Genomic DNA, 27,220 nt, shown 5'->3' with positions numbered 1-27,220 from the left:
GTGATCTCCATGTCTTAGTCCTCCACCATCTTGAAGGTCTCTCCTGACATACTATTGTGATCTATCTATCTATCTATCATCAAGAGAGAGAGAAAGAGAAAAATAAGTTGAGAGAGAAAGAAAACCAGGAAGAGTTACTGGAGACTGAAAATGTACCAGTAATATTTGTTAGATATAGAGTCAGTTAAGTTCGCAAACTTAGGGAACGTAGATCAATAGGCATATATAAGAAACAGAAAAAATAATGAGCAGGGATTGCTTAATATTGAATTTCATTCATGATAAGAGTGAGGTGACAAAGAACAGAGTTAAAGTTCAACGAAATAGTCCAATTGAGTTGTTCTGGCTGAAGTCCAACATCTTCATGATAATGAGAATACAATAAGAAAAGTCACAAATAAATTAGGAAATAAACTAAGTAGAAGTGAATCAACATATAGTCTACTTTTGTCTTGAACAGATGCATGGGAAGGAATAAAGAAACAGTTTGTATACTGAACCAAGAATGAGAATTTTGTATTTAGTAATTTCTTAGGCACTTCATGTTGGCAAAAATATTTCTTCCCTACTCCTGTATTTCCTTCCTTTTGAAGAAAGCTCAAATAATTTAATGTCCTGGCTTCTTTCAGCCTCTTTACCAGTGCACTAAGTGTGGTTGTTCATCTTGTGCACTGTACAAATCTATGGATACCATTCACATTGTATTCTACTTAAATAGGCCCAGTGGAATAATTCAGTATACAACTTGTACAGATGTACTCAGATGCCTGCCTTAAACTCTCTCTATACTTGGGCTCAGGAAATAACTTTTCTCACTGAAACTTGGCCTGCTTGGCTTTGTTCCTCTTCTTAGCCTCTTGAGAAGGAGCTGCCTCCAAAGAACACATTTTTCCTTGTTCCTCCATGCTGTAACTGTACAGAGTCTGCTTCCTTGTAGGGTGACCAGTAAGTGTGGCTAATTCTGATGTTTAGTGTTAGGATATTCAATTTCTCACACACGTAAATTGTGTCCTCCCACCAACTCTTTATTATTAATGAAGGGAATACTTTGGCTCCTATTTGCTATTTATTTCTCAGTTAGTTCATGACCCAGGCATAGCAAAGAGTAATGTTGTTTATTTAGCTCTTTTCAAGTAAGTCTAATGTGTGCCTTATGGACCTTGAGAAATGAACAAGGTGTAAAATTTTGTAGAATAAATTATGCATGGAATGATTTGGGCTTTGGGCATGGTTTGAACAGATGGCTATAAGCTTTGTTAGTAATTTCCTAAGCATAGACCATGTTGATTTTTCATTTAAATCCTAGTGATTTGCAGCCAGCATTGCACAACAGCTGATTTTTCAGTTGTAGAACTGGCTTTATGAATGTCTGGCTTGGGTATGTGGTATTGAACCTTTGTTGTATTTTGACTTTAGCAGGTTACTGCAGTGAATGGAGGCAGTGACTAGAATGACCCAACTCACGTGCAGGGTCTTCGCAAACCCCAACAAATGTGTGGACTGCCTCAGCAAGCAGGTTAGAGCACCTCAACCTTGCCCTTTACTTAGTTTATGTGTGTAAAGAGCGGGGACCATGGTTACTAGGGGCTGCCCTCATAGGTTTTGGTAATAAAAAGGAAGGAGAGGCAAGAATTTGATTGGAGAGAACAGATTGTCACTACAGAACTTTCCAGCATCAGTAGCTGAAGAATATGTGCTGTGTTTAGTCTGAAATGAGTGAATTGTGGATTGTTACAGAGCACAAAGGACGTTCTGCCTTAAATCGTTAGCACCAGCCCTAGGTAGGAGACTGCATTGGTCTCCCCCAATTTCAATAAGGATTCAATGCCAAGGAGGGAAATTTCAGGGCTGGAACCAGCTCAGGCTTCTCCATAGGGTCAAGCATCAAGCCACTTAACCCTTCCAGTTCTCACAATGTGGTGTCAAGCTAGTACCGTATTGCTTAATTACTTATATGGAAGGAAATACTCTCTAAGAAGTATAATTATTTTAAGTCTTAAAACTTCCAAAAATACATGAAGGAGAAGCAGCCTTAGTACTGAAGGACTGAAAATGCCTTCTCATAAGAGTGGGTGGTAGATCCCACATTACTTTGTAGAGCCCCGATTCAATTAAGCACTATTTGCCTGAATCAGGAGGCAAGGCAAACACTCTTCTGATCTACCAGGCAGTATTCATAAGTGGATTTTATTGTTACCATAAATAGTGCCAAAATTAACCTCTTGCTGAGAGAGTTGCCCAACTGAGTTTTAATTCCAAGTCTTAGGTAGCAGGAAATTGACATAAACTGCCTGGTATCCCAGCAAGACCCCACCAAGACATACATCTTCTTTCAGGATAATCATAAGTCTCTGCTATGGTCTTTAGCAACACAAAAGATTGGCTTGAAAACAATTTTGTCTGAGATAACTCTTTTAAGAGCAGGGATTACATTGTTTTTCTAATTCTGGGGATATGATGCCAGTGCTGTGATAATCTTGTTTTTCATAATAACTCCTGGGAATCTTTAAAATAATGAGGAACACCAGTGACTCGGTGTTGAACAAATACAACTCTGAGGCCATGAAGGAGGAGATATATTTTAGTGAGAAAGAAGGCAATATTCAAGTTAAAAGGACACTGTTTCTACCAACATGCTGAGAACTCTTCCAACTGAGATTGAATGGACTAAAAATTAAGTACTTTATAATCTTTGGAATTTTAAATCACTAGCATAAGGAAAATTAATTAATTTATGGACATTTAATTCTTAATTCTATGGAAATTTAATATATTTGGACTTTTACTTGCAAAAGAATTTAATCTCCCTCTTTTACTATTTCCCCAGTAATAGTATATTAGCAGAGTGTTTATATTCAAATTTGGGCAATCTCTTTATTGAAATTTTGTTATTGGAGTATAATTATGTCATCAACCATGCTCTCAAAACAGATCTCATAACAGACTATGCTGAGCAATGTTGGGAAAAAATGTAGACTGGAAAATCAACTAGAGATTAAATTTTCAGCCTTGTAGTTGATTTAAGTAAAGTGCTCTTCTGACCCATTTTAGAGTCTTTGGGCAGGAGATGTTGGGGGAAGTCAGCTCTGATCACAGTCCTCCTGAATGTTACTCCAAGGTGTAGTGTCGGCATTGGCAGAGGGGCCCACACAGGTCTGGAAAGAACTGACTTGTTAAACTTTCACTCTCCTCCCTGGTCAGGGAAAACACAGTGTTAACAGAGCAAAATGTAGAGGAAGGCAAAAGGGAAATACTTCTCCCCTGTTCCTCATATTTCCTTCCTTGTGGAGCGAGATCAATTAGTGAAACACTCCTAGCTTTTCTCTGTTCCATTATTCACTACGTTATGGAGAAATTGACTAATCTTGGATTAATTTGGGAAATAATAAACTGTACATCCTTGGCACCATTCCTCCTTCTCCTTTTGGAAGAGTCTGAGTTCTCTTCTGTTCCTTTCAGTCATATATAGTACAGTTTTCTCTCCCCAGGAGCAGAGGTTTGTAGGGGTCTAGTGATACCTGTGCATGGAAGAGTAAGTCTTTCTAATTTGGGGAGGGGGCCAATCCTGGGGAGTCTACCTGGCAGGACAAATGAACTACATCCTCCAAACTATGATGTGTCACTAATAAAGATGATATTTTACTTTCATCTAATGATTAGTTTATTTTCAAGGATTGTTTCTTCTGGGCCAGCCTACATAGATAGAGGGTGGGGGGAATTTCAGGGTCTTGCAGGAAAAGGGTCCAAAATAAGTGGAGTCTTGTCATCTGGAATGGGTACACCCCATGGATGGGACAATGAGGAGAGAGACTGGAGTGGGATTAGGCCAGGATTATGTGGGATGTGATAATTTAGAAAGCTCTTTCCATCTGGAAATAGCTCTGAGTCAGCACTGTCTCTGTGTCAAGCTCAATGGAAACAATGCTGATAATGGAACTGAATTGGTCTAATTTATATGTGTGACATTACCTCAAGCTGACTTCTAGCAAGAAATAAATCCTGAGTCCGTTTTACTGATCATTCTTAGCACTGAATTAATTTCACAATAGATCAAGTCCTGGGGAAGGTAAAGCCAGTCTCCCTAAGGCAGTTCATGGTGAGATATTTTGTGACTGTACAATCTCATACACCATGCTTAATAGAAGAACATAAAGATAGCTGAGCCATCCTCATCAATCAATGTCTTTTTGCCCAAATTTGAACTCACCTGGAGCAATAACAAACTACTTCTACCTTTGAATACATTAACTTCAAGCCCAGGCTGATGTATGTGGAGAGCAAGACAAACGACAGTTAACTGTCTCACTTCTCTCTGCTGGTCTGACCAGTACAAAAGCAAACAGCATTATTATCTCTTATAGTGTAACCGTATTTCTCTTAATTCAGCCAAGTATGTCCCCAAAACCTTCTTGTATATTACCATACTAATGCACCTTCTATGTGAAGCAGAAGGAGCAATGGGTCTGCAGTCTTGTGGAGTCTAGTCTAGGCTCTGATACACACTATTGTATCTTCCAATGAGTTTCCTAGCATCTTTAAACCTTGTTTTACTATTTTCATATATGAAAAGCCTTATGTTAGCCACATATTTGTAACCATAAATGATAAGGCTATAGACTCTGAAGCCAGACTGCCTGGGCGCAAATCCTGACCCTGTCTCTTATTAGCTCTGAATCCTTTGCCAAGTTAAATGACTACTCCATGACTCAGTCTCATCAGTAAAATGGAGATAACAAATGCGTCTTTATATTGCAAGATTATTCCAATAATTAACAAACAGTGAATAAATGTAAAGTTCTCAGAATAGTGCCTGGCATGTTATTAGTCTCAAAAACGTGTTGTTATTAGTAGCGACAAGATAAAACTCAAACTCCTTGTGTGTCACTGAAGACTTCACAATAATGAATTAAACTTCTATTGATGTCTGCTGCATCCATACCCCAAGGACCATTACCATCTCTAAATAACATGAGAGCAGACCATGTCAAATCCCTTGCTGTATTTCTAGTATCTAATCATGGTATCTGTATATATGTATATTGAGTTAGTGAATTAATTCATACCACACTCAAATCTACCTTGTTCTTGATCCTTGTCAGTGACATCCAGATTCCATGTTTATAGGTTCATGAAAAACACTCTCTGGTGGTCCTCTCCCACTTCTTTTCCAAAATAAATTTTACCTGTTCTTCAAGGTCTATTTCAAAGGTCATCTGTTTAATGAAACTGATAAGGTAACACGATGCTTTAGCTGGAAAAGGCATCACTGTTCTGAAATGAGAAAGAAATGAGGATCGGAGATAGAGCAACTCTTTCTAGAAGTTTAAAAAAAACCAAAAACTTCTAGATGGAGCCCAGAAATTTGGAGCAGTAGCTGCAGGGGTATATATAGTTCATGGTCGTCCTGAGGAAGGCTTTGGGGCTTTAGCCATTCCATGTTCCTCAAATGTCCTTTAGCCCATCCAGAAAGTCCCCTTGGTGTATTTATAGTCTGATAAGAAGAAGTAACAATTTATTATGAGTGGAGTTCACAGAGAAATAGTTTGAATACTTTGTGTTTTTTTATTGTTGTTGTTTTTTTTGATCTGTAACTCACACTCTGAGGTACACCAATATGCTTGATATACAAATAGAGCGTCAAGACAAGTTCCCCAAATCTTGGTCTTACCATACGCCTCCTCTTAGATCCAATAAATAAATTTTGGTACCACCGCTGCTTAAGGGTGGAAAAAAATGTCTTTTAACACAAAAGACCTGGCGCTATGCTTATATACACATTAAAACAGAAGAAAATATAAATTGCTGTCCCATTATTCCTTTGACTTATGTAGGAACAGTATTAAAGCCCTCATAGTATGAATAAGAACATGAAAGCACAGAGGTTCAACAACAAGAAAGAGAAAATGTAACAAGTTGAATGCAGGGCAAAAATGAGAAGCCTGTTCTAATTATTACAAACTTTGTCTTTTATTCACAGTATTTTAATGTTAATGGAAAGTAATCTGTAAATTTTAATTCCATAGCCATGAAAATTTAAACCAAAGCATTGCCAAGTCTTTGTTATTAATAACTGCTCATGAATATTATGGCAAGAATTAGTTTCTTGCCCTGTAGTTATAGTTGTGTTTCCACATCCAAGCTGGCCTTTAATTTCTTAAACTTTATTTTGGCTATGGAGAAAAATATTAGAAAAAAATGTTTACTAGTTACAGTATTAACCCAGCAGAAAGATTTGGGCTATTAATCAGAGATTGGACCTTTAGCCCACATATATAAATACTTTATATATGGATGAAAAGTTCAAGGAGCTGAAGTCTGGAAAAGTCAATTGTTCTTAAGGATCCTTTAAAGGAGAGAGGACCCAGTGTTTGCACCAACTGGGAACTACTCTATGTGTCTGAAATGGGAACGTTTTTCACTGTTTAATGCTCTAGAGGGTATCAATGTGATAATGTCTCTTTTGAATTCTTTTCTATACTGAGTATATATTATGTGCCAGCTACTGTTTTAAATACATAGTGTAGAACTGCTCCCCCCCAACAGCCATGTCTTTTCTTTATGATTCAAACTTCACTGGCCATACTTGTTGGCACAGGGGTGGACATCTGATCAACTGACCCAACAGATATCTCAGGGATTTTCAAAGTGGAACCAAAGACAGAGAATGAAGCTCTTTTCAATAATTCCAGCTACATGGAGAGTGGCTTTGGTGTCAGTAGTAGTCATAAGTTTCAGCGTGTCAGGGAAAAAAGAACCAGACATGCAAAGACATGCAAGAGATACATAGAGAGATCTCTGGGGCTCTTTTTTTTGTGTTTAAATTTATTTATTTTTGGCTGCGTTTGGTCTTTGGTGCTGCGCGCGGGTTTCCTCTACTTGTGACGAGTGGGGGCCACTCTTTGTTGTGGTGTGCTGGCTTCTCACTGAGCCGGCCTCTCCCGTTGCAGAGCATGGGCTCTAGGCACACAGGCCTCAGTCATTGTGTCTCGCGGGCTCTAGAGCGCAAGCTCAGTAGTCGTGGTGCAAGGGCTTAGCTGCTGCGTGGCATGTGGGATCTTCCCGGACCAGGGCTCGAACCCATGTCCCCTGCATTGGCAGGTGGATTCTTAACCACTGCGCCACCAGGGAAGTCCGAGTTTTTAATATCTTTGGAATCCAATATGTTTTCCTTTTTTAATAAAATACTTCAAGTTCAGTTTCTGCCACTCTCAATCAAAATATCCCTTATTTATTCAAGAGTCTAATAGGTTCAGGGAAGAAAATGTACTGCACAGTGTGGTAAGTGTAAAAACAGAGGAAATTCTAGGGTAGTGTGAGCGCTTAGAAGATAATTTTCTATTCCTACTCCAGCACTGGGGAAAATAACATATCCAGAGAGATGTGCTAGTTATTATATTTTGTTTGGTTTTAATTTGTTGTTTTAATTTTTTTTTATGGAGGAAAGCTGGTGATGTGGGTGGAGAAGGATACAGGATAGGTATAAGTGGTAGGAGATAAGACTTCAAGACACTGTATCATAGCTTTTATTTGTAAGCAATATAGTGCAATTTATATTGGATTAACCATAATGGTTCACTTACTTGAAGATTTATTATTATAAGAATAAATCTATATTAACCTCTGTTAATGACTGATTTGTCTGGCTTCATATCATTTTTTTTTTCTACAGGGTGGATGGGTCATCCTGATCTAGACTATCATGGAATATGGTCAACACAACCCAAGTGATTGCTTTGGGGATTGACATGTATCCTAAATCAGGTCAATCCAAATTCACCCTGGGATGGTTCTGATAGCAGTTCCAAAAGCCTCCCATGTTGGTGATCATGGGATGAGAAGCTGGGGAAGCATTTGGCCATATTCTCTAACATGTGAAAAATTATCAATCTGCAGCAGGTGGGTAAGAGCCCAGCACAGAGAAAAAGGGAAGAGCTATGAGAAGGCAGAGCGTGGAATCTACGTACCCACCTAAGCCTGAGGTGAGATCCACCACATCTTTCTTAGTGATAAAGCTAATAAAATCCTATTCTTTGATTAATCTTGTTGAATGTCAATGAAAGAATATCAATTACACACTGGGTACTGAAGAGTGCATCAATGTGTTTCTCCTGTTGAGTATATATGTCTTTACTTTGCAAATCATGTTATAAAATGAATTTAATAACTGAGAAACAGCATAGATGTCATGTGTCCCAGCTGCCACTGTTTTACATATAAGAAAATTGAGGAATAAACCAGGCATGTTGCTTGCCCAAAATCAAAATGTGAATTGCTGGTAGAGCAATCACCTCTTTAGCAATTAGTAAGCTAGTCTATTTCAAAATTTGTACTATACATGTTATAATTAATTGTGTATGATTGCATATACACACACACACATATATACACACACACACATATCAAATTGAATGCAATTCGTGCTGTTGATGACAGCTCCACTTGACTTTAGAGTGGTTACTTTGCACAGTGAGAACAGAATACGTGAGGACTTTGTAGGTTATTTTTCATTTAACATTTTTAATTAAAACCATTCAAAAATATCCAAAATAGACAAAATAGTGTAATAAAAAATGTAGTTATCATCCAGATTCAGTAATAATCATCTCATTAAAAATCTTGCCTCATTTGTATTTCTATCCATCCTCTGTATGAGGACTTTGGAGTCAACTTGTAGCTCCTTGGTCTGACCTCACTGAGAACAGAGAAGGGCTCAGTTCAGGAGCAGAAGACCCAAAATATGTACCTCCTATCATTTTGTCTATAGCTTTTTTCAACAATTTAAGTTTTTATTTTTTTTCTCTTGAAGATGACTCATCAAGGTCCAGGTGATTGCTGAAGCTCATTATCTGGGGCATGGTATCACTGCTGGGTAGAACATTTCTTTGAGAAGTGTCACTACTGTGTCTTCTCACTTTAGATAGTAGATTTGGTTCAGATTTGAAAACACTAGGGTCCACCCCTCCTTCATTTAAGCTGATTATGATTAAGCAGGCTGAGAGGAATTTAACACTGATAAGCCTCTGGTAGTGAGGACAGGCCTCCTTAACGTTTAGCAGTTAACACCAAAAACATCAGCACTTAACAACAGGATCACACTTTCCTTTGACACCAAGAGGTTATGATGATAACCTAATTGTTTTCTCTCTCCCAAAGATTTAAGGAGCTGCTGCTCTTACCCAGCGGCATGAAGCACATGGAAAGAACTTCAAAATCTGACCATGTTCCATGTTCCTATTAGGAAATATATTTAAAAGGAAACACGAAAAACTTAAAATCTCAAAATCAAACTTAAAGAATTTAGAAAAGTTGCATTTTCTCTAAAAGTCACAAAGACGATGATGCAGGAGAAAGAGTTGTAATTTTAGAAAAAAATCGTCCTAGAATTTTTTTAAAAAGTAAATAAAATCTGCTTTACTACTTTTTAAAACTAATTCCTGGAATGTTACTTAAGTTTTTGAGCACAATTCTCCTCATTTATCTTAGTTTAGGATACCCAGAAATCAAAACTGAGGCAAAAGTTGATAGCAATTATTTTATGAAGGCATGCAATATCAGAGAAACAGATGTCAAGTAAAGAGAGAGTCCGGTAGGGAAGGAGGGAGTGTTATCGATGTCAACCAATTGCTTGCATGTGGGGCCGCCTTCCAAGAGGTCATATGAACTGCCTTTTCTTAGAACAGTACATCTGAAGAGAGCTAGAAGACATTAGTCATAGAAGAAGGAATATCCACAGACTCCAGCTTCCCACTGGTCAAGTTCATGCTGCAGGCCATTAACCCATGGGTTGCACATGTGTGGACACAGAGCAGCGCCTGTCACACCTCAGTGACAACATGGAAGAGGCATGTGACACCAGCAAAGGGTGACGCCTCTTGGGTTGGGTCCATGGAATCTGCATTTCAGCTCATAGAGTTTGATGTTTAAGTAGTAACTGGGATGAAACAAGTAGTTAAATGGCCAAGGAGACAGATGAAGGCACAAATATCTGAGATGGTGGGAGAGAGTTATCTATCTGATCTTAAAGAGTTGTTCTAAGAATTAAGTAGGATAACATGCTAAGGACTCCATCTATAGTAGGTATTTTATATGTATCATGTAACCAGAATGTTCTGCCTCTTAGAAAATCACTTATGAAGTATTCCTGAAAAAATGTTTAACATAATCAAAAGGAAACAATTGGAAAAATTCAGAATGTGGGATAGTCTACAAGTCAACTGGCCTAGAGTCTTCTAAAAAGTCATTATGAAAAAGTAAAATTAAAACAATACAAAACATCTAGATTAAATTCTAGAATTAGTTTATACATTAAAAGAACCCAAAAAGACATAACCATCACATGCAATACGTGAAACTTCATTGGATCCAGAAATTAAAAAGTGAAAATAACTGTAAGAGAAATGGTTAACTGGCGATTTGAATATCAATTGTATATTAGGGTTACTAGAGTTAGCAAATAAAAATATAGGACATCTAATTAAATTTGAGTTACATAAAACAATGTAGTTTAGTATTGTATTTTAATATAAGTGTGTGCCATTCAATATTCAGGATATACTTATACTAAAAAGTTATTTGTTATTAATCTGAAATTCAACTTTAACACAGTGCTGTGTATTTTATCTGGCAACCTTACTGTATACTCAATGATATACAATTGTTATTTTCTTAGATCTGTTAATGCTACTTAGGGGTGAAATATCACAGTGTCTGAAACTTTGTTTCAAATTATTCTGAAAAAAGTATGTTTAATATTAACACTATATAAATCAAGGTTAAGGATATACTGATTTTAAATTTACTTTTTACAATGTCATATGTAAATTTATTTTAAATGAAAAATTGTTTAAAAAGTTAATCAACTCGTGACCCACTCCACATAATCTATTTCATTTAAAATTAGCAAGCAAAATGAGTATTTCAAGTGTTTCTTCTTTACCACGTAGTTAATCAAACTATGTTTCAGGTTAGTTTGAAAGGCAAGGATCAACTTAGGAGAAATCAATTACATTTGAGAGAAAATGAAAAAAGTAATAAAATAAAAGATTTTTCAAAAGATATTTAATAATTTTGATCTAATTATCAAAGGTAGAGTTGATGGATACATTATGTTCAATCACCCATAAAACAATAACAAAGTGTGATTAGATTTCTTTGTCATAAAGCAATCATCAACAAGAAACTGATTCTCACACATTATGATTTCTGATGACCAATAATAGCAACACCATATTCTTCTAAATAGCTAGTGTACCACAATTTTAAAAGAAATTAGAAAATGTATAATGGAATAATAAAGAAAATATTTGAGAGCAAAATTTGTGAAACACAACCAAAGTGAATTAAACTAAATCAAGAACAAGGAGGAGAATAACAAAAATAGAAGCTAAAACCAATGAAATAAAACAGTAAATAATCAAAAGAGGGTGATAAAGCCAATATCTGGCTCTTAAAAAAGAACAAAAAAATGGTAAATCACTGTCAAGAGTAATAAATAAAAATAGAAAGGTGTAAAATAAAAATACTAATAAAAAGAAAATAAAACTATAGATATTTTAGTGATCAATGGGATATTATGAAAATTATATGCCAATCAATTAAAAACCTAGATAATATTTATAGAAAACTCAACTTATTGCAACTACTTCTATTTTTAAAAAATGGACTAGTTTAATAGCCAAAAAGAAAACTGAGTCAATAGTTAAATCCTCTGCCACAAATAAAACACTAGACCTAGATGTCATTACAAAGAATTTTAACCATACAATTGAGGGCAAGATGATCACTTTGGTGGTAACCTGCATTCCTCTTTCAAAGGCTCCTGTTGGATGACCCTTTCCTACATGGAACAGTCTTCCTGGTTTCTAATACCCACCCCCTTGCCCCTGCAGCTATAAGTGCTTCCTCCTATTGGAAGGCCCGAGGGTAATCCGTCATCCATTGTTGATTTCCTTTACCCTGTCCACACATTTATAAAAAGTCCCTTCATTATTCTTATTTCTGTAGTCCTTCACTCCTTTTTTTTTTTTCTTCTAGGACCCTGACCAGTCAAGGTGCCAAATGACCAAATTGAGGAAAAAGATAGGAACCAAGACAGGGGCTAATTAGTTTTTGTTTGTTTGTTTTTTAAGCTTTGTACTTTCTAGCTCATATGGTAGCTCTATTTTTTTTCTATCTTTTTAAAACATTTTTATTGGAGTATAATTGCTTTACAATGGTGTGTTAGTTTCTGCTTTATAACAAAGTGAATCAGCTATACATATACATACATCCCCATATCTCCTCCCTCTTGTGTCTCCCTCCTACCCTCCCTATCCCACCCCTCGAGGTGGTCACAAAGCACCAAGCTGATCTCCCTGTACTATGCAGCTGCTTCCCACTAGCTATCTATTTTACATTTGGTAGTGTATATATGTCCATGCCACTCTCTCACTTTGTCCTAGCTTACCCTTACCACTCCCTGTGTCCTCAAGTCCATTCTCTATGTCTGTGACTTTATTCCTGTCCTGCTCCTAGGTTCTTCAGAACCAGTTTTTTTTTTTTTTTTTTTTTTTTTTTTAGATTCCATTTATATGTGTTACCATATGGTATTTTTCTCTTTCTGAATTACTTCACTCTGTATTTAGTACAGAAAACTCAATTTCATTTCTTTTTATGACTGAGTAATATTCCATTGTATATATGTGCCACATCTTCTTTATCCATTCATCTGTCGATGTACACTTAGGTTGCTTCCACTTCCTGCCTATTGTAAACAGAGCTGCAATGAACATTGTGGTATATGACTTTTTGAATTATGGTTTTCTCAGGGTATATGCCCAGTAGTGGGATTGCTGGGTCATATGGTAGTTCTATTTTTAGTTTCTTAAGGAACCTCCATACTGTTTTCCATAGTGGCTATATCAATTTACATTCCCACCAACAGTGCAAGACGGTTCCCTTTTCTCCACACCCTCTCCAGCATTTATTGTTTGTAGATTTTTTGCTGATGGCCATTCTGACTGGTATGAAGTGATACCTCATTGTAGTTTTGATTTGCATTTCTCTAATGATTAGTGATGTTGAGCATCCTTTCATGTGTTTGTTGTCAATCTGTATATCTTCTTTGGAGAAATGTCTATTTAGGTCTTCTGCCCAGTTTTGGATTGAGTTGTTTGTTTTTGTGATATTGAGCTGCATGAGCTGCTTGTAAATTTTGGAGATTAATCCTTTGTCAGTTGCTTCATTTGCAAATATTTTCTCCCATTCTGAGGGTTGTCCTTTCACCTTGTTTATGGTTTCCTTTGCTGTGCAAAACCTTTTAAGTTTCATTAGGTCCCATCTGTTTATTTTTGTTTTTATTTCCATTTTTCTAGGAGGTGGTTCACAAAGGATCTTGCTGTGATTTATGTCATAGAGTGTTCTGCCTATGTTTTCTTTTTTTTTTTTTTTTTGCGATACACGGGCCTCTCACTGTTGTGGCCTCTCCCGTTGCAAAGCACAGGCTCCGGACGCGCAGGCTCAGCGGCCATGGCTCATGGGCCCAGCCACTCCGCAGCATGTGGGATCTTCCCGGACCGGGGCACAAACCTGTGTCCCCTGCATCGGCAGGCAGATGCTCAACCACTGCGCCACCAGGGAAGCCCTCTGCCTATGTTTTAAGGAATCTTCTTAATGTTCTCCATAGTGGCTGTACCAATTTACATTCCCAACAATAGTGTAGGAGGTTTCCCTTTACTCCACACCCTCTCCAGCATTTATTGTTTGCAGAGTTTTTTATGATGGTCATTCTGATTGGTGTGAGGTGATATCTCATTGTAGTTTTAACTTGCATTTTTCTAACAATTAGTTATGTTGAGCAGCTTTTCATGTGCCTCTTGGCCATCTGTATGTCTTCTTTGGAGAAATGTTTATTTAGATCTTCTGCCCATTCTTTGATTGGGTTGTTTGATTTTTTGATATTGAGCCACATGAGCTTTTTGAAAATTTTTGAGACTAATCCTTTATCAGTCGAGTTCTTTGCAAATATTTTCTCCCATTCTGTGGGTTGTCTTTTTGTTATGTTTATGGTTTCCTTTGCTTTGTAAAAGCTTTTGAGTTTAATTAGGTCCCATTTGTTTATTTTTGTTTTTATTTCTATTACTGTGGGATTTATGTCAGAGAGTGTTCTGCCTATATTTTCGTCTAAGAGTTTTATACTAGCTGGTCTTACATTTAGGCCTTCAATCCATTTTGAGTTTATTTTTGTGTATGGTATTAAAGAATGTTCTAATTTCATTTTTTTACTTGTAGCTGTCCAGTTTTCTCAGCACTATTTATTGAAGAGAATATCTTTACTCTATTTCATAGTCTTGCCTCATTTGTCATAGATTAATTGGCATTAAGTGTGTGGGTTTATTTCTGGGCTTTCTCTCCTGTTCCATTGATCTATACTTCTGTTTCTGTGTCAGTACCATACTGTTTTCATGACTGTAGCTTTGTAGTATAGTCTGAAGTCTACTATATTAGCCAGCAATCCCACTCCTGGGCATATATCCAGAGAAAAACATGGTTTGAAAGGATGTATGCACCCCAATATTCATTGCAGTACAGTAGCCAAGGCATGGAAGCAACCTAAATGTCCATTGATAGATGAATAGGTAAGGAAGATGTGGTACATATATACAATGGAATATCACTCAGCCATTAAAAAGAATGAAATAACGCCATTTGCAGCAACATGGATGGACATGGAGATTACCATACTAAGTGAAGTAAGACAGAAAAAGACAAATATCATATGATATTGCTTATATACAAAATCTAAAAAAATGATACAAATGAACTTTTTACAAAATAGAAACAGACTCACAGACTTAGAGAATAAACTAATAGTTACCAGGTTGGGGCGGGGAGAGGGATAGATTGGGAGTTTGGGATTGACATGTACACACTGCTATATTTAAAACAGATAACCAACAAGGACCTAAGGTATAGCAGCAGGAAACTCTGCTCAGTATTCTGTAATAACTGAAATGGGAAAAGAATTTGAAAAAGAGTAGATACATTTTTATGTATAACTGAATCACTTTGCTGTACACCTAAATCTAACACAACACTGTTAATCAACTATACTCCAATATAAAATAAAAATAAATAAGGAAAATAAAATCCTCCCCCAAAAAAGCTTTGTACTTTCTGAAAGCTACTCTTGAGGATGTGTTCCTAACCCAATATCATTTGTGTCCTTATAAGACGGGACACACATATGGGGAGAATGCCATGTGGAAATGAAGGCAGAGATTGAAGTGATGTTTCTGCATATCAAGGATTACAAAAGGTAGCCATCAAAGTACCAGAAGCTAGGGGAGAGGCATGGAACATATTATTTCATAGTCCTCAGAAGGAACTGACCCTGTCAACACCTTAATCTTGGACTTTAACCTCCAGACTGTGAGATAATACATTTCTGTGGTTTAAGCCACTCAGTGTGTGGTACTCTGTTATGTCAGCTCTAGCAAAATAATACCTTACTGACCACATGTGCCATTCATTGGAAAGCCCTTCATTTCTCTCGCTTTAATAATTTATCCACTTCAAGTTTCAAGTTTCAAGCCTCACCTTGAAACTTCTATAACCATCATTCTCTTGTAGACTTCACCGATGCACAAAATTCCTGGCAAGCAACTCCAGAGTCCATTTCTTGAACTCCTACATTATAGGTTTACAAACTCCTCAAAATACAGGATAAATAAATGAATCTTATGGGCAAATAATGTATCTGTCTGGCCTAAGCAAACCAATGTATACCGGTTAAATTATACATATAGAATAGCATCTCAATACACTAGAACATGTTGATTTTGTTTGCAGATATTTATGGTGGCTTTTTAAGAGTGTGGTATCAAACTGAATGCAGACCATAGGTTAGCGAAAGGATGAACCATAAACAAATATTTGTTATTTGGATATTAAGGGGTTTGTAAGGCAACAAACTCATATAAGTTAAGAAACAAAATACTCTTACTTCATAATATATACATATTGAAAGATGACAATTATATGTTATGATTTTTTAAATTGTACAGTAATTTGAATTACAATTTTAAATGAACAATTGGGATGGATAATTATATCTCATTATGTCAACTGGGTTACTCTGATGAGTTCTATTACTGGATACTGGTGAAAGTAAAATGGGTCCCCAAATATGATTTATTTAGCAAAATGGTATGTTCACTTTATGTTCCTAAGCTGTTTCTATAGAAAATAATACTTAAATGTTTGGTAGTGATCAGGTTAAGTTTGGGAGATTCATCTGAAAAAACTGAAAAGGAGGACAAATTGGGAGATTGGGATTGCCATATATACACTGATATGTATAAAATAGATAATTAATGAGAACCTACTGGTATAGCACAGGGAATTCTACTCAGTGCTCTGTGGTGATCTAAATTGGAAGGAAATCTAAAAAAGAGGGGATATATATATATATATATATATATATAATATAAAACTGATTCACTTTGCTGTACAGCAGAAACTAACACAATATTGTAAAGCAACTATACTCCAATAAAAATTAATTAAAAAAAAAGCCTGAAAGGGAATACTTATTTTGCAGCCAGTAATATTTGCAAATGATATGACAACAAAGGGGTTAATACCCAAAGTATATAAACAACTCATACAGCTCAATATAAAAAAAAAAAACTTTATTAAAATTGGGTAGAAGGCCTGGATATACATTTTTTCAAAGAAGACATAAGAGATGACCAACAGGCATGTGAAAAGATGCTCAATACTATTAATCATTAGGTAAAGCAAATCGAAACTACAATGAGATAATCCTCACACCTGTCAGAATGGCTATCATCAAAAAGACCACAAATAACAAATGTTGGGGAGTGTGTGGAGAAAAGGGAACACTTACACACTGCTGGTGGGAATGTAAGTTGGTGTAGCCACTGTGGAAAGCAGTATGAAAGTTCCTCAAAACACTAAAAATAGAGCTATCATATGATCCAGGAATCCACACCTGGGTACATATCCAAAGAAAAAGAAAACACTAATTTGAAAGAAATACATGCACTCTGATGTTTATAACAGCATTATTTATAATAACCAAGATATAGAAACAACCTGAGTGTCCATCAATAGATAATGGATAGAGAAGATGTGGGATATATATTTACATACATTGTATGTATGTATGTATGCATACATACAATGGAATACTACTCAGCTATAAAAAAGAATGAAATTTTGCCATTTGCAACAAAATAAATGGACCTGGAGGGTATTACGCTTAGTGAAATAAGTCACACAGAGAAAGACAGATACTCTATTTTATCACTTATATGTGGAATCTAAAAAAGTAAAACAAACTAGTGAATATAACAAAAAAGAAACAGACTCACAGATATAGAGAACAAACTAGTAGCTTCCAGCGGGAAGAAGGAAGGGGAGATGGGTAACCTAGGGGTAGGGGACTAAGAGACACAAGCTACTGTGTCTAAAATAAATAAGCTACAATGATACATTGTATAGCACTGGGAATATAGCCAATACTTTAGAACAAGTATAAGTAGAGTATAATCTATTAAAAAATTTAAATCATTGTGTTATACACCTGAAACTAATATAGTATTGTAAATCAACTATATCTCAATAAAATAAAAATAAAATTATTGTCAGTAATAATTAGAGTCTTAATAAAAATGTTAAAAAGCATCAAATATAAATAAAGAAAATAAGCATGGGTATATCTATTTGTATCTTTGTTTAGGAGACAGGTCATTGAGCATGAAACTACAAAATCATTAAGTGGATGTAAGCACAGTGTACATAACTTTTTTGACCCTAGTTTTCTCATCTCTAAATGTGTACAATAACATTTTCCTCTCAAGTTTGTTTCGATGGTTAGAGGAATTCATACATGAAATGTGGCTGACACTAGGTGAGCAATCAGATGTTGTTAGCTTCTTCCTGTCAGTTTTGAAAAGAAAAGATAGTTCTGATTTTTTATGTGATTCTTGAGGACATAGAAATAATTCACATTTCACTTTTTTGGTGAATTACCCCCAACTTGATAAAATAAGTTCAGAATATGTTGAAGAGTGAGCTTACAGTGTGTCTCAGTTATGAGATGGGCAACAGGAGTGTCCACATTGAAATGCTCCCTAGAGGACACCCATCCTCCCAGGAGGGGGCTTGGAAGGGTTCCTCTCCTCTCCGGGTCTCTTTGACAAGATTTTGCAAGTTGTTAAAAAAAGAAACCACTTATTTTCAGGATAGTCATTATTTCATAGTTGCTTTTTTATTTAAGTCTACCAGCTTTCTGCAGTCTGTGTCCTCCTCTATGAAACTATCTATTTTTGGGACTAAAACACAGACCGTTAACCTACACATCTGAATTTTATTACTGATTCCAAAAGTGACCTTGGACAAAATTTGACTCCTTCATATTCTGTTCCTCTACCTGAAAATTAGGGGTCAAAATACCTGTCATCAACTAATCTCACTAGAGAAATATCAACTCTTTATCTAATCTTATTACATATGATTGTAAAGTGAAAAAATAAGAATTTCCTTCTGTAACATTTACCTAGTTCCCTCATGCACATGGTATTTCAACAAGCAGAAAGTATAAGCAGACTACGTATTAAATAGTCTAATTCACAAATTCTGATTTGAAGGTAAGACTCCACTCTTTATATAGTGTTTTCTTTGATCTTTCAGAGGAAGAACAGTAAAGGATCAAGAATCAATTTTCACCCTGGAGAGTCTCTGGTAAAGTTTCAGTTGCCCCACTTCTGATGAGTCTGATGATTAATCTTGAAAAACTTTAAAAAAGAAACGTATGCGAAGATAGTTTTGAAAAGTAAAAGATAGAAAAAGATAAAGGTGATGAAGTATTATAACTACATCCAGAGGGCTACAATTTGTCTTTTAGAGTATATAAAAAGATATTTCTGAGTTTGGAAGAAAATAGTAGAATTCTCATTTATGTATTTCTCATTCTTATTATTTCTGTTTTCCTTTCCTTTTTAATTTTCTATTCCTTATTGAAGTATAGTTGCTGCACAATATTGTATAAGTTACAGGCGTACAATACAGTGATTCACAATTTTTAAAGGTTATACTCCATTTATAGTTATCATAAAATATGGGCTATATCCCCACAGTTGTACAATATATCCTTGTAACTTATTTTATACCTAATAGTTTGTACCTCCTACTACCCTACCCCTATATTGTCCCTCCCCTCTTCCCTTTGCTTTTATATTATATCATACATATTATATAGGTATAATAGAACATGCATTTAATTTATAAACAAGTAAACAAATACAAAGTAAGAATATATGGGGATACATGTTCTAATTTGATAATTAATCACAATCAGTGAAAGTTTGGAGACAACTGGGTTAAATTCAAAACATTGCAGTAGAAAAAAGAGATATTAACTTTACTGATTGTTATTGTCAGAGAGAGGTGGTCATCAAAATCCTACTTCAAGGTCTCCATACTCGCTGCTCCAACCACGTGAAATGGTCTTTCTCCTCAAATCCATCTACCTCCTTCCCAAAGTCCTCCAGGCCTATTCAAATATTATATTGCTAATAATTCTTCCCTGCATACCCTATCTAAAATTTAATACCCCATGTTCCAATGTTTCAAATAGCCTATTACTCTATTTTTCTTATTAGTACTTAGCCCTACCTACTGACCTATTATCTATTTTATTTATTTTCTATACTACACTATAGGTTGTATACTTTCTGCCTCCCCACAAGAAAGTGAGCTCATGAGAGCAGAAAATCTGTACATTCTGTTCACCTTTAAATCCCCATTTGCTAGACTAATGCCTGGCACACAAAGGCGCTAATATTTGTTGAATGGTATATATCATTTTATTTATTCCTCACAACCAAGAAAAGCAGATATTATTATCCATACTTTTATCTGAATAAACCGAATGCCCAAAGATAGTAAATAACTTGTTTCAAATCTCAGCAAGTAATAGCCTTCCTTTGAGAGAAGAAAAGGTGAAAGAGGGCAGCAGGCCAGCTGGATGATAACAGCTAAGGGCTGGCATCCAAAGACAGATCAGACTTGTTATATGGGTACCCGAGGAGTCAGGATGGAGTTAATGAAGAGAAACTAGGGGAGGGAAATTTCAGATCTTAGCAGAGATGAATAGACTTAAAATGCAACTCTTTCTATGGAAAGAGAAGAGTTCCTGGAAAACAGAGATGTTCAAAAAAAGTGTGTAAAATCAGATTGCAGGGCTCTGGCAATGATGATTAAAGTACTAGAAGGAACATGGAATTAGATGTTTCTAAGGATCTTGCATGATTTTTAAATATAAATTTTTAAGAAAGTGGCTGCCAATGACACCAATTATTAAGCTTCTATGGAAAAAGAAATGCTAGGATTTCCAATAAAAGCAATGAAAAATCATTGTTCTGTTTTGAGTAGATAAATCATAGTTCCAAGGAGGAGAAGGCTTGGGGGTGATGGAAATAACCTTCATAGTGCATCTACTGTACCAAACAATGTGTGAGGCACTTTACTTACATTTTCCATTTTTTCTGCACATCACATTTTCAAATGAGGACATTAAGGTTCAGAGAAGTCTTGCTTGCTCAGGGTGAACACACTAAGGAAGTCACAGATCTAGGACATGAGGCCAGGCTTTCAGATTCCTTTCTAGCCCCATACTTTGCCAACTCTAATACAGTTTGATTTTTTTTAAGTTAGGAAATAAATTAGTTGAAAAATATACCTAAATTAATAGAGAAGGGCCTAAAATTATTTTTATGGCCCAACCTTTGTCATTTAGCTTTGCTATTTTAGAATAACAATTTAAAAGTATTAAAAAATGTCAAAATCACTGTGACTATGAGTTCCTAAATTCAGGTAAGTATATTTAAGAAAAACCTGCCCAAATGAGGCCGGACTGACCATTTTTTTCCACCTCGAAAAGTCTAAAGAATAATGGCCAAATGTTTTAGAATAAAACAATTCAGTATGTTCACAACTTAGTGTATTTAAGCAGGACAGGTAACTTGATTAATCATTCATTCCTCATAATTGTGTTTAAATATATCACCATGCTTTATAAAATTAAATTATTTTATGATTATTAAAAAAATCCCCTTTATGGACTTTGGAAAATAGAGAAAATCTTTCTTAGATTACTATTGTTAAAATTCTTTCTCTTCAGTCATAAAGTATGTGATCTCAGGAAGGTTTGTATGAATTCGTCGATCAGCTAATATGATAACAACGACAAACAGTTCTACAGTACTTATTCTATGGCTACACCTCACCTATATAACTCATTTAATCTTTACTACAAATACAGTATGCTGTTGCATTTCCATTTAATAACAGTGAAAACTGGAGCAAAGGGATCTTAAGTAACTTGACCAAATTTACACAACTAGTGTGTGTCCTTAGCACTACACTAGAAAACTTTGGATATTAAAAATTATTTTCCAGGTGCTTTGCCTGTCCTTAAAACATAAAAACCCTGAAATATCTGATTATTACATGAATTAATATATTCATGAATTAACTAATCAATTGAATAACTAATAAAAGAGCTAACAAACAATGCATACTATATGATCAAATGCTATCTTTGTGGTTAATGAGTTGAAGTGCTTTGAAATCTGCAGGGAAAAAAGTATAGAATAGAATCAGTATTTGAGGAAAATGAGGTTATGCCAAACTTTAGGAAAGAGAAAGCTATCTCATTAATTCAACATATATACATTATTCACATAATGCTTAAGAGCCATTGGACTCTAGGGATATAGAAACAAATGTGATATGTTTGCTGTCCTCAGTATCTTTCTAGTAGGAGAGAAAGATTTATAAACACATAATTGTAAAAGGGTTTGGTTTAGGCAATAATAGAATACAAAGTGTTTTTCCAAATGTTGATAGAAACTGTATGTAGATATCATTTGTAATTTAATATAAATTGTTATTTAGAGCAAGAGCCCTTGTGCCAGTGTCTTCACTTCCCATTTGTTTGAATTCTTTTTTTAAACTTCAGTGAACACTGCAACTGAATGCTGTATATTACATCCCATTAATAGGAAATGGACCTTAGCTCAGTTGTCTGTTTTTGTGATGCCAAGTGATGTATCATTAGAGTAAATTAGTGCTCTAGGATTATTTCTTTAAATAGAAAAATATGCAGATGCCAAATTTTCCCATGGACATTATCAACAAAAACTGTCAATCTCTTTTCACAATACGGATTCATTTCAGAGAGTCTACAGCAACTGCACAAACAGGATCTCTGTTCTAAAATAGGCATTTTTGTAACTGCATTTCCCCTTGCAGATCTGCTTATATATATTTGAATATTATTCATCCTCTAAAACAATGGGAGATTATTTCAAATTTAACATAGAGTTGTGATGTGTCTTGTGTAAAACAAGTCTAACAGCACAATTACCTTCTTAATTACTCAGAATTTGTGTGCATCAATGCATGCTGTGATGCATGAAGGTGTTAAACACTTACAGCGTAGTTTTCAGATGACACCATCACAATAAAAAGTATTTAGACAGGACCAGAAATCAAAAGTATTTTTACATGTTATCAAAAATTGAAATGAATATTGCTGAATTGAGGACTCGAAAAGTTCAGGAATTGAAATTAAGGATTCCAAACATTCTCAGACAATATAGTTGCCAGGAACAAGCCTAAAGCGGTACAGAAAATAATTATCCCTGATATTCTATCGTGTCAAGTGCTGTGCTCAGATTACTCTTCTGCTATTAAACTAATATGGTCCTTCTTTGAATCTATGGTGCTCATTTGGAAATCAGTTTTGTAGTCTTTAGGAGAGGTGAAAATAGAAGAGAATGACATTTTTGAGCTGCTAATAAATAGCAGACAAAATTCTAAGCTCTTCATAATACAAAGAGTAAAATGTGGACACTGCTTTCAAGAGAAAACACACATTTGAAGTATTGTTATTTTGTACACATACAGTAACTACATACAATATTACCTACAACTTGTATATGTTTGTTATGTATGTTAACATAATGTAGATAAGCAATGCCAGACAAATCATAATTATATTTGTGTTTCTGAACAAATTCATTAAGTGGACCTTGCTTCTCAGACACACTGAGCTTCTCCTTAGTATGAGAAACAATGCATAATAAATCAGGTGCCAGAATAGTTAACTAAGAATCTGCCCTTCAAGATAGCAAGAACAACTAGGAATCTTATTTCAAGTTAAAGGGATATTACAAATCTTGGAATATGTATACTTTTAGAATATGTTTACTTACACCTTATTTCTTCTGGACAGATTCTGGAACTAGACAAAGCCAACACATCCCACATCCCATTTTGGAAAGAGTTCTTCACTATACTGTAGCTGGTGACCTTCATAAGTTTACTCAGTTTTGCTGCCTTCAGAAGTGCCTCTTTTTGACATAAAGTTTCAGAACAGCTGCCTTTCAGGGTGATACCTAATTCACTCGTTGGCATGGTCCGTCTTCAGTAGTTCTCTCTTTGTTTCTGCTCACTTTAATTCCAAAGCCCTTACAAATCACCAACCAGGATAGAGAAAACCCCAGTGTTTAAGTGAGAGTGTGCCTAAGGAAACCTGAGATGCTTTTAGAGTGACAGGAGGGTATACCAGTCTGGGGTTCTAACCAGGGCCTTGTAGGTTCTTTCCCTCCTTCTTAATGTGCTAGTTTATCTGTGGCTAAATTAAGACCTTGGCAACACAGCTGAGCCTCAAATCAGCAACTGTCCAAACTTAGTTCATTGAACACTCAGTGTATCATGTGGCCTCTCCCGATGCTCTTTTTACCCTCCAATTTTTAGTGTCCTTTTTGTTTATATAAACCTCCTTATTTACTTATAACTCAAAGAGATAAAAATGGGGGGGGGGCAAATACTTTCTGTCCAGTGCTTCAAAGCTAAAAAGGCAATAAATTATACCTTTTTGGAAATATAACAGGATTCTTAGACTGGCCCAAATCCTTATTTTGTAATGTGTCTTCAAACATTCAGATCTTTATCCTGAGAGTGAAGAGGCAACCCTGTTTGGGTGATAACACGATCATTAGAGGACAAAGTTTATAAGGTGCCTGAACTCACAGAAGAAGGATTTTAGATGATCAGGCAAAGCAAAAGAATGCAGTATTGAACTCTGCCCTTCTTGAAAATGTATAACAGTAATTCAAAGGTCTGTTTTCTTATGTCCTTAGCTGGTTTTCCCTGTAACTTAGGACCCTGGGCAACAGTAAGCACATCTCATTGAGCAAATGAAGAGTCAGAAAGGCTCATTGCTAATAACAAAATCTTAAAGGCTAATGTGTATTCATTTAGCTTTATGCCAATTTCAATTTCCATCTATATTTCAGTTTAACTCCTAAGTTTTTTATGAGTTCTCTATGAAGAGTCAAGTGAAGAATTCCAAAAATAAGGGCACATGCAAAATCTCAGACTCCTAGATTCCCAGTGCAGAGGCAGTAATTTGAAATAAGCTTGGATCAAACCAACTCGCAGATCTTGAAGAGCCTCCTGGAGAGGTAGTTGGCAACTGGGACTCCCCCAGGAACATAGACATTGGTGGCAGCCATTTGGGGAGCTTATTCTACCACGAGGACACTGGAGCTGGCAAGTAGCATTTTGGAATCCTCCTCTAGCCTATTAGTACTAGAGGCTTATATGCCCAGCAGCCATGGCCAGTCTTGGGACCATAGAGCCAGCTGCCCTGGAACCCACATCTATCCACTAGTGGGCCAGTCCCAGCCCCAGGCCCCACTGGCTCCCACTGCCAGTTACCCTGTTGACCAGAGACCTAGCAACCAAGCACAAGGCAAAGCCTGGGAGCCAACCAGGTCAGGGGCCCAGCCCTGCCTACCTGTGCATCCACAAAAATCAGACCTGCCACAACAGAAGGGCCCATGCAGCCCACTTAGGGGACACCCTTAAACATATAGCTCTGCTGACTAGAGGGGAGTGTGCTGCCAGACCCCATAGGACATCTTGTACATAAGGCCAGTTCTCCAAGTTTGGAAAATGTAACTAACCTACTTAATACATAGAAATAAGTACAGAGAGTTAGGCAAAAAGAGGAGACAGAGGAATATATTCCAAAACAAGGAACAAGGCAAAACCCCAAAGGAAGAACTAAGTGGAGATAAGCAATGTATACAATAGAAAGTTCAAGGTGAGGATCATAAAGATGCTCAACAATCTTAGGAAAAGAACACAGTAAGAATATTAACAAAGAGTTAGAAGATATAAAGAAAAACAAAACAGAGCTGAAGAATATAATAACTGAAATTTAAAAATACACTAGAAGGAATCAACAGTAGATTAGATGTACAGAGGAACAGATAGATGAACTGGAAGAGAGAGCAGTAGAAATCATGCAAGCTGAACAGAAAAAAGAAAAAAAATAAATAAAAGATAGTTTAAGAGGCATCCAGGACAACATCAAACATACTGATATTTGCATTATAAAGGTCCCAGAAGGAGAGGAGAGAAAGAAAGGGGCAGAACATTCATTTGAAGAAATAATACCTGGAAATTCCCTAACCTGGGAAAGAAAACAGACGACTATGTCCAAGAAGTAAAGAGAGTCCCAAACAAGATGAATCTAAAGACATCCTCACCAAAACACTTTATACCTAAAATGGAAATAAAAAAGAATAAAAACTTGCCATTTGCAACACCATGGATGGACCTAGAGGGTATTATGCTAGGTGAAGTAAGTCAGTGGGAGTAAAATAAATACAATGTGATTTCACTTACATGTGGAAGCAAAACAAAGCAAAGGAACCATAAAAATGAAACAGTATGACACTCATATATAGAGAACAAACTGGAGATAACTAGGTAAGATGGGAACACAGGTATCAGTAAAATGGGTAAGGGAAATTAAGATGTACAAACTTCCAGTTATACAATAAATAAGTCACTGGGATTGGCTGTGCAGCATAGGGAATACAGTCAATAATATTGTAATAGCTTTGTATGGTGACAGATGGCAACTAGAGTTAACATGGTGATCATTTTGTAATGTATAAAAATATCAAATCCCTGTGTTATACACCTAAAACTTATACAATATTGTAAGTCAACTATACTTCTATAAAGAAAGGAGGCTTTTTAGTAGCATAACTTGTGATTGAAATTTATAAATATTCTTAAAGATCAATTTTTTTTTTTTTTTTTTGCGGTACGCGGGCCTCTCACTGTTGTGGCCTCTCCCGTTGCGGAGCACAGGCTCCGGACGCGCAGGCTCAGCGGCCATGGCTCACGGGCCCAGCCGCTGCACGGCATGTGGGATCTTCCCAGACCGGGGCACGAACCCGTGTCCCCTGCATCGGCAGGTGGACTCTCAACCACTGCGCCACCAGGGAAGCCCAAAGATCAATTTTTTTATTGTGTAAGTTTTTCTTTCCTTCTCTCTCTTTCTCTACCAATATTCATTTTAACCCTTCGATTTCATTACTCAAAATTGTTGTATTCTTACTTATATTTTTTTCTATTTAATATAACCATTTTTGATAAAGTTGCATTTAGAAATTATAGTCCAGATCATATGCTGGTGATCTTTGAAAATACCCCTTGGTAAATTATCTGTATATGTGTTTATTTATTTTTTAGAATAAAATATTTTAAAAAAGAAACCTGTTTTATAGTGTTATTTTTTAATTTAAACTAAAATATTGTGTAAGGCTAACGCATAATGGGTAGGTCTTCTCTCTTTTGATAAAGAAGTAAACTTTTTTGTCACTTCAAGTTCCATTTTGCTTAAGAGGAAGAACTTTGGAGTCCAATATTACACTGTTTCAACCCCAGCTCATCCACTAAATATGAGACTTGGGCATATCACCTCATCACTGGGTTTTGTTGTTTTTCATCTGCAGTATGGGCAGAAAAATAATTACTTCACACATTTGTTATGAAGATTAATAAGTAAATTTATGAGCAATGCTTAGTATACTTCCTGGCCCACAATGAGGCTACTTAAAATACAGCTGTTATTTTTAGTTTAATAATAGCTATTGTCGAGAAATAAATTACCAGCGATTTTATGGTGTCTTTATAGCTAATGTCCATTTTATTCACACAAAATCTAGAGAAGTAGGAAGAACAGTAATTCCTAAGCCTATTCATAGATGAGAAACCTGAGACTCATTCTGGGAAGTGGTCTGTTCAAGTTTAGGCAAATAATTAGCATTACAGTCAGAACTTG

The sequence above is a fragment of the Tursiops truncatus genome, chromosome 5 (assembly GCF_011762595.2).
Source record: "Tursiops truncatus isolate mTurTru1 chromosome 5, mTurTru1.mat.Y, whole genome shotgun sequence".
In the NCBI taxonomy this organism is placed as follows: Eukaryota; Metazoa; Chordata; class Mammalia; order Artiodactyla; family Delphinidae; genus Tursiops; species Tursiops truncatus.
Note: the sequence above shows the minus strand (reverse complement) of the source record.